The 9,480-nt window shown below is 42.3% G+C and overlaps 1 protein-coding gene across 13 annotated transcripts in view; it reads right to left on the bottom strand.

Annotated features, from left to right (window-relative positions):
* The window catches only part of ROBO2 (roundabout guidance receptor 2), a 432,244-nt gene that overhangs the window by 231,717 nt on the left and 191,047 nt on the right, over positions 1–9,480 (bottom strand). The window lies entirely within an intron of this gene.

Genomic DNA, 9,480 nt, shown 5'->3' with positions numbered 1-9,480 from the left:
AAACAGACATTTAGACACAGAAAGATAGACAGATACTGATAGATAGATAGATAGATAGATAGTAGACAGACAGACAGATAGATAGATAGATAGATATGAGATGTATAGAAGATAGACAGATAGATAGATAGACAGATACTGATAGATAGATAGATAGATAGATAGATAGATAGATAGATAGATACTGATAGATGGATAGATAGATAGATAGATAGATAGATAGATAGATATTCTGCTGTATAAAAATAATCTAGTTTATGTTACAACTTTTCAGCTCACATTTCCTTCTCTTCTACCGAGGCGCACTTTATATAGCTGACATGTTTAACCGAGGAATTCATACTTTCTAGACTAAATATTTACTTCTTAAACTTTTTGTTAAAGTTTGTGTGGAAGCTTTATAGGCGTAGAACAACAGAAAAATGTTGAATATTTTGTTCAGTTCCCTGCAAAGTTTTTTGGCAAGCTGCTGCTTCCTGCTCTATACCTTATATAAACAGACCGCTATCCACTGCGGCTGCATGTGATGTCGGGATTATGGTTACTGTGTGTGGCAATGCTAGGATTTGACACGAGTGCTAGAATCCCACCACACACTGCACTGCGGCTCAATATTCAGCGTACAGCTGCTCCTAATCCTGTTTGTCTTCAGTGCGGTGTTTCTGCAAGTTTGTTTCTGGAGTTTATAGAGGAAAATAAAAGTTATAACGTTTGAGGAGAAGACGGAAAATGAAATGAATGTCTTTTGTAAATGTGCATCTTGTTGGAGGCCTTGGCTACGTGGTTCTGTGCAGACACAAGATTCTAAAGTTCAAAAGGTGTTGTGCCTACAGTGTATATGTAAAAGATGATGGATAGATCGATGATAAATCGATAGATCAATAGATAGATAGATATGAGATAGATAGATAGATAGATAGATAGGAGATAGATATTAGATAGATAGATAGATATGAGATAGATAGATAGATATGAGATAGATAGATAGATAGATAGATAGATAGATAGATAGATAGATAGATATAGAGATAAAAAAGGAAATTCTGGGGTAAAATTCATTCTGGGGGCCCACTATGCACCTACTAGATAGATAGATAGATAGAAGAGAGAGATAGATAGATAGATAATGAGATAGATAGATAATAGATAGATAGATAGATAGATAGATAGATAGAAGAGAGATAGATAGATAGATAGATAGATAGATAATGAGATAGATAGATAATAGATAGATAGATAGATAGATAGATAGATAGATAGAAGAGAGAGAGAGAGATAGATAGATAGATAGATAGATAGAAGAGAGAGAGATAGATAGATAGATAGATAATAGATAGATAGATAGATAGATAGATAATGAGATAGATAGATAATAGATAGATAGATAATAGATAGATGCTAATGAGACTGAAAATGAGAGGGCAGATGAGCCAATAGTCCAGAGGCCTTTCCCACCCAGTCTCCTCCAGCACTTCTCAGATGGTCCCAGCACCTAGACATAGGGATTTCAGCCCTAATGACGTGCAGAAGTCTCATTGCACAACTTGACTTTAGTGCCATGTCTGAACTGCCCATTACAAAGCAGAAGATGCCATGTACAGCAGAACTAATGGGTAAAGACATGATACTCGGGTCAAGTTGTACAACTAAACTTTTGCATGGTGCTGAAATTCTTGTCACTAGATGCTTGGACCATCTGAGAGGAGCTGGGGAGACTGGTCGTGGGATATTGCTTCTTCTGCCCTCACATTTTTGGTCTCATTGGAATATACAAATGGGCAAAAGACTTGTCTCTGGCAAAACATGTCTCAAATCTTATTTTATGGCTTCCATGGGATTTCAATTATTTTTTCACCACATTTTTAGCTTGAGCCCACTGCATAATTCTCTATTTAACCAAAAGGATGGGACGTAAGGCGAGAACTGACACCATGATATCATAAAACAACTATCCAAGTTGATACAAATAACGATGATAATAATAATACAAACAATTGTAGGAACAACATGTAAAGGATATTACAGTAAGTTCCGATGTACAGAAATGTACCGACCCACACTACCCTTAATAATGTATATATAACCACCTATAAACCCGTAGACGACTTCCCTGATCAGGTGCAGAAAAAGATCTCATTATACATTGCATTGCCTCCCTAATGAAAGGACAGCTGCATTTTCTACCTGGTCCATTACTCTGTCCCTATAGAACTGCCCATTTGACCACAAGATTATGGCCAGTGGGTATTGACTGGTGTGTCACTCTAAATCACTGGGAAATCACGACGCCCATCGTGACCCCTGTGAATCACTAATATCTCGGTGCAGTTTGCATTTTCTTTGTGGTCCTGTGGACATCTGCAGCCAGTGACATTAGATTGGGACCTGCTAATGATACGACCTCATGCAGCAGCTCTGTCGCAAATCATAAAACCTGATGTGGGTTCAAAGGCGATCCTAGAGAACTAGTCGTAATTCAGAGTAAAATCTGCACTGGATGTTTTATTCCGTGTCCGTTGCGCTGTTTTTAGTGATTTTCTGCGGACCCATTGATTTTCAAGTTTGCCATCCGCGTCCGTGATCCATGGTTCCAAATATAACCTGTCCTATTATTTTCACGGAAAACAGTTTGCGGACCCATTCAAGTCAATAGGACCGCTAAAAAATGCGGAGGCACACAAGATTGTCATCCGCATCCGTGTCCGTTTTTTTCCTATCATTTGCATGGCAAACCTGTCTTAGACTTTTTTTTACATTCCTTTATGTCTGGTGGTCCTCCAAAAAATAAAGGAAGACACACGGAAACAAAAACGGAAACGGATCACGGAACAACGGAACCCCATTTTGCGGAACGGAACACAACAACGGTCATGTGCATGAGGCCTAATAACAATGAAAAAAAATATGAAAGTGCTCTGAATACGACAAAGCCGAGCAGAACTCACATTACAGGTGACATATCACATAGGGGAAAGGGAGATTGTCATGAATTATCCTCCATTTAGAGGTCTCCCCCAACCCAAACCGAAAATCATCTAACCTACGCTAAACATTATCCACCGATCACCTCACGTTTCAGTCATGGTGTCAGATGTGACACTACGTGGCTACCGTATGGCACTACCTTTTTATTGTTTGGCACTATATGGATATATTATGTTATTTGGGACTTAAAAGGGTTTTCAGGGCCCTGAGAAATTCCTAAATCTCTCATTTTTTGTGATTTATTGGTTTATCCATGACCCCTTCTTCCATGCACACACGCGCACATCTCACTTCATTTTGGGGCACGTCATTTCCAAAACTGCCTGGGTGAATCATTCCCTACGTGACTAGAAGCAGCTAGAAGCTAGAATCTAGGCCTGTGATGGCTAACCTCCAGCACTCCAGCTGTGGTAAAACTACAACTCCCAAGATGTACACTTGCTTTGCTGTTCTCAGAATTTCAAAGAAATGAATGGAGCATGTTGGAAGTCGTAGTTTCACCACAGCTGGAGTGCTGGAGGTTAGCCATCACAGCTCTAGGCTCAGAGGTCACATCCGAAAAGTCAATTTATTGGTGTAAGCTCTGTCCTGGAGAAATCTATTGGTGGTATTAAAGCACAGTAAGGGCGTTGGTGCTCTCTCCATCAAAGATTCCATCCAAAAAGGAAGACAAAAAAGTCCTACATGCGGGATGTTTTTTTTCCCACCCAAAAAGCAGACACCTGAATGGAAACAGAATGGACCCTATTATAGTCAATGGGTTCTGTTCGGTTCTGGTTGGGTCAGTTATGTGCAATATCCAGCACTTCCGTTATTTTCAACCCTAACCCAAAAACTAGTGCTGATGTGAACGTGTCCTACTGAATAGTTTCATGGGGCAGTGTTACGGCTGCAGTAAACATCACCCTGCCCCAATGTAGGAGGGGACTCCCATACATATTTTGCCTAAGGATTTCAAGTAGCCTCGTTGTTACCATGATGACTGGTGGCATTAAAGGTTCTCTAACTATTGCAGCCATCATCTCTTGCATCTTTCCAAGCTGGACCTGATGATCTGGGAATTCCCCCCCCCCCCCCCCCCCCCTGTTGCCTTCCACTGGCAGAATACAGGCTGCCATATTGCACTGTATAAAGCAGTATATCAAAGAAAAAGAATGTAACAATGTGTAAGTTTATTTACTAACAACACACAAAACAAATAGCAACAAAGTTGACCCCGTACAAGAGCACATGCCAGGACCGGCTAAATGCAGCGTTGGACACAAGCTTGGTTTCCATACATTATGCTGTACAGTAATTACACTTTGTGTCAATGAATAATGCAGCATTCTTAATATCCAGGACTCATGATTACGATATAAATATGCAGGACGTGCAGATAGGGGCAGTACGTGCGGGCGTGCCGCGTTCCTGTGAATCATTCTGACCATTAATACTTCTAAAAATAGTGAAACATGAATGTGTCCGATAATGGACAGTCACTATGGGGATCCAAATAATATTTTATTGTGGCCTGCATATCTTTTTGGCACTGCGTGGTATGGAACATAAACAGTCCCCGCTGTACTTCCTCTCCCCACAACCGGTGGCCGGGGACAATTTACATAAATTATCTTACTTCATAAAAGCTGTATGGGAAGCCTGTAAATTCAGAGCATTTGCATACCAGCAGCGGATACACAACGGTGTTCAGTGAGACATTAATGCAGGGCAGACTCATTTTGTTTAAGACATTGCTGCATTATTCTGATATAATAGGGGGTCAAAACCTATAGATAGGAGTGGAATGGAATACACAGGAATGACCTGCATACACATGTATGGCACATACTAGACTGCACCGCCATGAAAAACATCTGCTACAAAGCCCTTAATATATGAGTCATATGATTATCAGCTCAGGAGATATTTAAGCTCAGGTGACCAGTGGTCCAAAAAGCAGGAGGGAAAAGCAATTGGGCAGATTTGTGAAGCCCCCCTGCACCTGCATTGTGGCATCAAAGAGTCACAAACTAATTGCAAGCCCCCTTTAAAGCAAAAATGTAAGACTTTATGCTCCTTTGCTTCCATGCTCGCTATGGACAGATGGACGGACAGATAGATAGATAGATAGATAGATAGATAGATAGATAGATAGATAGATAGATCCGATACAGACTGAGCGCCCACAGCCTGCTCATAGAATCCGGGCGGCACTGATAGAAGTACAAGCCCAGGGAGAGCAGACTGTACCAGCAGTGCGACTATTAAATGGAACCTCTCATCACATTTTTGCTGACCTCACTGAGCATAAAATAGTGACAGAAATGCTGATGTCAGCGATGTGTCACTCATGAGCTGAAAGTAAGTGGTTTCTGAGAACCAGCATCATAATCATTGCAGCACAAGCCTTGAAAAGAGTCACATCTACCTGAGAAGAGTCCTGGTTATTCATATTCTCCTGCTCTCCCCGACCATCTGCTGATGATTGTCAGTTCTCTCCTAGAGAGAAAGGGAGAAAACTCGGTAGAAGACTGTCAGTCATCAGCAGGTGGGCAGGAGAGCAGGAAGTCGTGAATAATCAGGACTCTTCTCAGGTGGCCGGGACTCTTTTCCAGGCCCAAGTCTGCAATGATTGTGATGTTGGTTCTCGGCAACCACTTACTTTTAACTTTTAAATGACAGACCGCTGAAATCAACTCACCTGTCTCTACGTTATTCTGCTGTTAGTATGGATAGAATAAAATTGATGACAGGTTCCCTTTAAGCCGTGGATGATGAGGCCCACTTTCTTCTGTGGTGTCCCAAATATTCAGCAGTGAGGGACACTCACATCAGGAGACTGTCTGATCTCTGCCCAGCCTTTACCTCAATTACCCATACAGCTGGGGGAAGATGAGAGCACAGCGGCCATAACACCACAATATATTACTGCCTGTCATAGACTGAGATGAGCCTGATATCTCATAGACTTTTATATCCCCACCCTGGATGTGTCCCCTGTAACGGATCTCCTAGCACCCTGACCGGGTACCTCCGTTGAATGATGCTCCTAGTGCTACCCGAGGACTCCAAGCACTCCACTTGACACCGTAAGCGCTGCAGACCTCACGAACCGCCGAAGCTTGGTTGAGGTCTCACCAACTCCTACCCACCCTGGACCTACAACAAGGCTCCAGTGGGTGAACCTCTCTTCCTTCAGAGAGTGATGCAGGAACAAGTAACTGGAACAAGCTCTTACAAGAGCTAATAGTATAGCCAGGGGAGTATAGCAAATCTTCAGCGTATAGCAATCCCCAGTGTCGATCAGTTACCCAAACACCAGCCTCAACATGATGAAGGGTAAAACAGGAACTCTTTATTGAACACACAAGCATTGACTTATACACATTTTCCAACAAGGTTACCACCCACAGGGTTCTGTAAAAACAACCAATAAACACGTACAATACACACAGACACTCCCACACAAAATCCTCCCCTCTGCCTGTGATACAATTACCCCACACAATGGGTTGATGCAATTGTATCACAGGCAGGAGAATACACAATGTCTTCTGTCCTGGAGACAACCGAGGAGTAATTCAATTATCTCTCAGGACAAAGAAAAATCGCCAATACACACGTGGAGACAATAGGACAGACATCACCACTCAAATATACAATGTCCCACCCTTTACAGTACACATAGACATTTAACATATCCCAAAATGGCACGAATTAGACCAGGGGTTCAAACGTTAGTAAAAGTCCTTTGTGAACAAAGGAAGCATGGCTGATGAGAGGGCCCATAATCCTGGGGCAAGAAGCTGGCAACCAGGCCTCTCCACCACCCAGTGGCGAGGTTGGTTTCACCACATCCCCATTTCTCAACGCTACCCAATTGATTCCCACTTGATTTGGCAAGGCTAAAATGTGCTGATTTGAATTAGAATTTAGACATTGATAAACAAAAGACAGAGATATATATATAGATAATAGATAGATAGATAGATATGAGAGGGGTAGATAGATAGATAGATAGATAGATAGATAGATAGATAATAAATAGATAGATAGATAGATAGATAGATAGATAATAGATAGATAGATAGATAGATAGATAGATAGATAGATAGATAATAAATAGATAGATAGATAGATAGATAGATAGATATGAGAGGGATAGATAGATAGATAGATAGATAGATAGATAGATAGATAGATAGATAGAACCAGTTAAGCTAATAACCATATCTGGAAAGCTAATTAGTAAAATAATTTAAATAACAGAAATAAAGAAGAATCTCTAGAACATAATAACTGCTCGGTTTCAGGATGTCTTCTCTTCCATTCTGCTGCCGCCTTCATTCCACATGTCATCTTTCTAAATAAATCCCATTATATATTCACCCCATGAATAAATAAAAACTGAAAACCTTGAAAAGTTTCTTAAATATTTGATAAGGGAATCTATTCCTGGCAATAAGGACGGCTGATAATTCCTCCCAAAGCTGTAGGGATAAGGACGGGTCTGTCCTAATGATAGACATGGATAATGCAATTCCTATTGACTAAATGGTGGCTTCCAATTTGCTGCGTTCCCGCCATGAGACACATCATGCAGCGAGCCTCCATTTGTGTCACCGCCGCGCCTGTCACAGGGAAGGCATGCTTTCCTGCAAGGACTGCATTATTTTGTGTAACACGGGTCGATGTAGATTAGCATTTGACAAAGCTTGTAAGGTTGTATTTAGTAAGAGCACAGAAATCCGTCTGGACTCCTCTGTGAGCTCAATACATCGCAGCGCAAAGCTCCCCCCTGTGCCACTGTAGCAAACTACCAGCAGTGAGGAGTTTTAGGACTGCACCCTTTTCAGCTCCTGGAGGTAAACAGGAAAGTTCCCATTCACTGACAGCAAATGAAAATGTTGCTAATAAACTGTCTGAAAGAAAGCCTGTCTATTGCCCATAGCAACCAATCACAGAGCAGCTTTTATTTTTTAAAAGCATCGAAGCAATGAAAGCTGCGCTGTGATTGGTTGCTATAGGCAACTGAGACAGGTTTCCTTTTTAGACAGTTTTCATAAATGTTCCCCATTTTTTACAGAAGGGAATCGGTCACCCTGACATCTTTTAAATTACAGCATCATGGTGTCCTAGTGAAGTGTGACTGAGTCCAGTGTAGAGTCATCTGGAAGTGCCAAACGAGAGGAGAGGCGCTGGAGTCAAATGGCATATCAGCACCCAATCGGAAGCTCTGAAACTGATCATGTGGCACGAATTTGTGTGTCATAGGATCCATACCTACCAACATTTCATTCATTTATATCTGCATTCATCCTGAGGTTTGAAGTCCAGGAGATTCTATCAGTGATTGACGGTCTTTCCTCTATGACTGTGTATACAGAGAGAGCTGTCAATCACTGATAGGACCGCCTCCTGGACTTCAAGGCCCTGAATCAGCAGAAATCTATATGAATAAATTACAGGAACCTTTTCCCGTAAAACTATATATCAATCTGCTCAGCTCTTCCTGCTCTATAATATGCTACATGTAGCTGAAATTTTATTTTTAACATGGCAGGGTCCCTTTAAGACACCCCCCCCCCCCCCCCCAGGCCTTAAACACATCTGGGACAGCCCAAATTAGGGACAGCCCCTGTAAACTGGTATGCTATTATAGAGAAATGGGTGTCCCATGCTCCCCCTTTTTAACGGGGTGGTGGTCATGCATGGGCACTGCAGCTACGTTCAATTCTATGGGGCTGCCATAGATGGCCAAGGGCTTGTACTCACCTACCTCCAATGGAGTGGTGGACATGCATGCGTGTCTGCTGCTCCACTAAAACGGAGAGCACTGGCCCCCATTCTCATGATCGGTGAGGCCTCCCGTCAAACAACAATATCCCCTATCCTGTGGATATAGGATAAGTTGTCTTCATGGAACAACCCTGTTATGATCTGATCCTGATTTGTATAAGGGATAAGTTGTCTTAATGGGACAACCCTTTTAAGATCTTATCCTGAGTTGGATAAGCGATAACTCATCTTAGGCCTAGTTCACACTGCAGTTATTTGATCAGTTATTTCCATCAGTTATTGTGAGACAAAACCGGTTGTCGGTGAAGAACACGGAACAGGGGCAGACCTTTCCATTATACCTTATCTCTGTGTAGGCTTCACTACTGGTTTTAACTGAAGGAAATAACTGACCAAATTCATTTGTGAACTGGGACTTAAAGGGGTTATCCAATCCCCATAATGACCCCAGAATGCCCTCCTCTAGAGCATACATACCCGCATCGTTCCAGATCCCTGTACAACCGCCGCTGCATCTCCTCGTCGCACGGATCAAACATGGGGGGAGCAGCCAATAGCAGCGGCGACCAGCCTCCCTGTCATCACGGGTGACACTAGGGAGGCTGTATACCATTGTAGCCTGCTATTGGCAACCGTGCAGATATCCGGAGGGCTGCCGGTGCCAGGCAGCAGGTAAGTAAGCTCTAGAGGAGGGGCCTTGGCATTCTGGGGGTC

The sequence above is a fragment of the Bufo gargarizans genome, chromosome 3, assembly GCF_014858855.1.
Source record: "Bufo gargarizans isolate SCDJY-AF-19 chromosome 3, ASM1485885v1, whole genome shotgun sequence".
Classification (NCBI taxonomy): Eukaryota; Metazoa; Chordata; class Amphibia; order Anura; family Bufonidae; genus Bufo; species Bufo gargarizans.
Note: the sequence above shows the minus strand (reverse complement) of the source record. Positions and strands in the feature narration are given on the sequence as shown.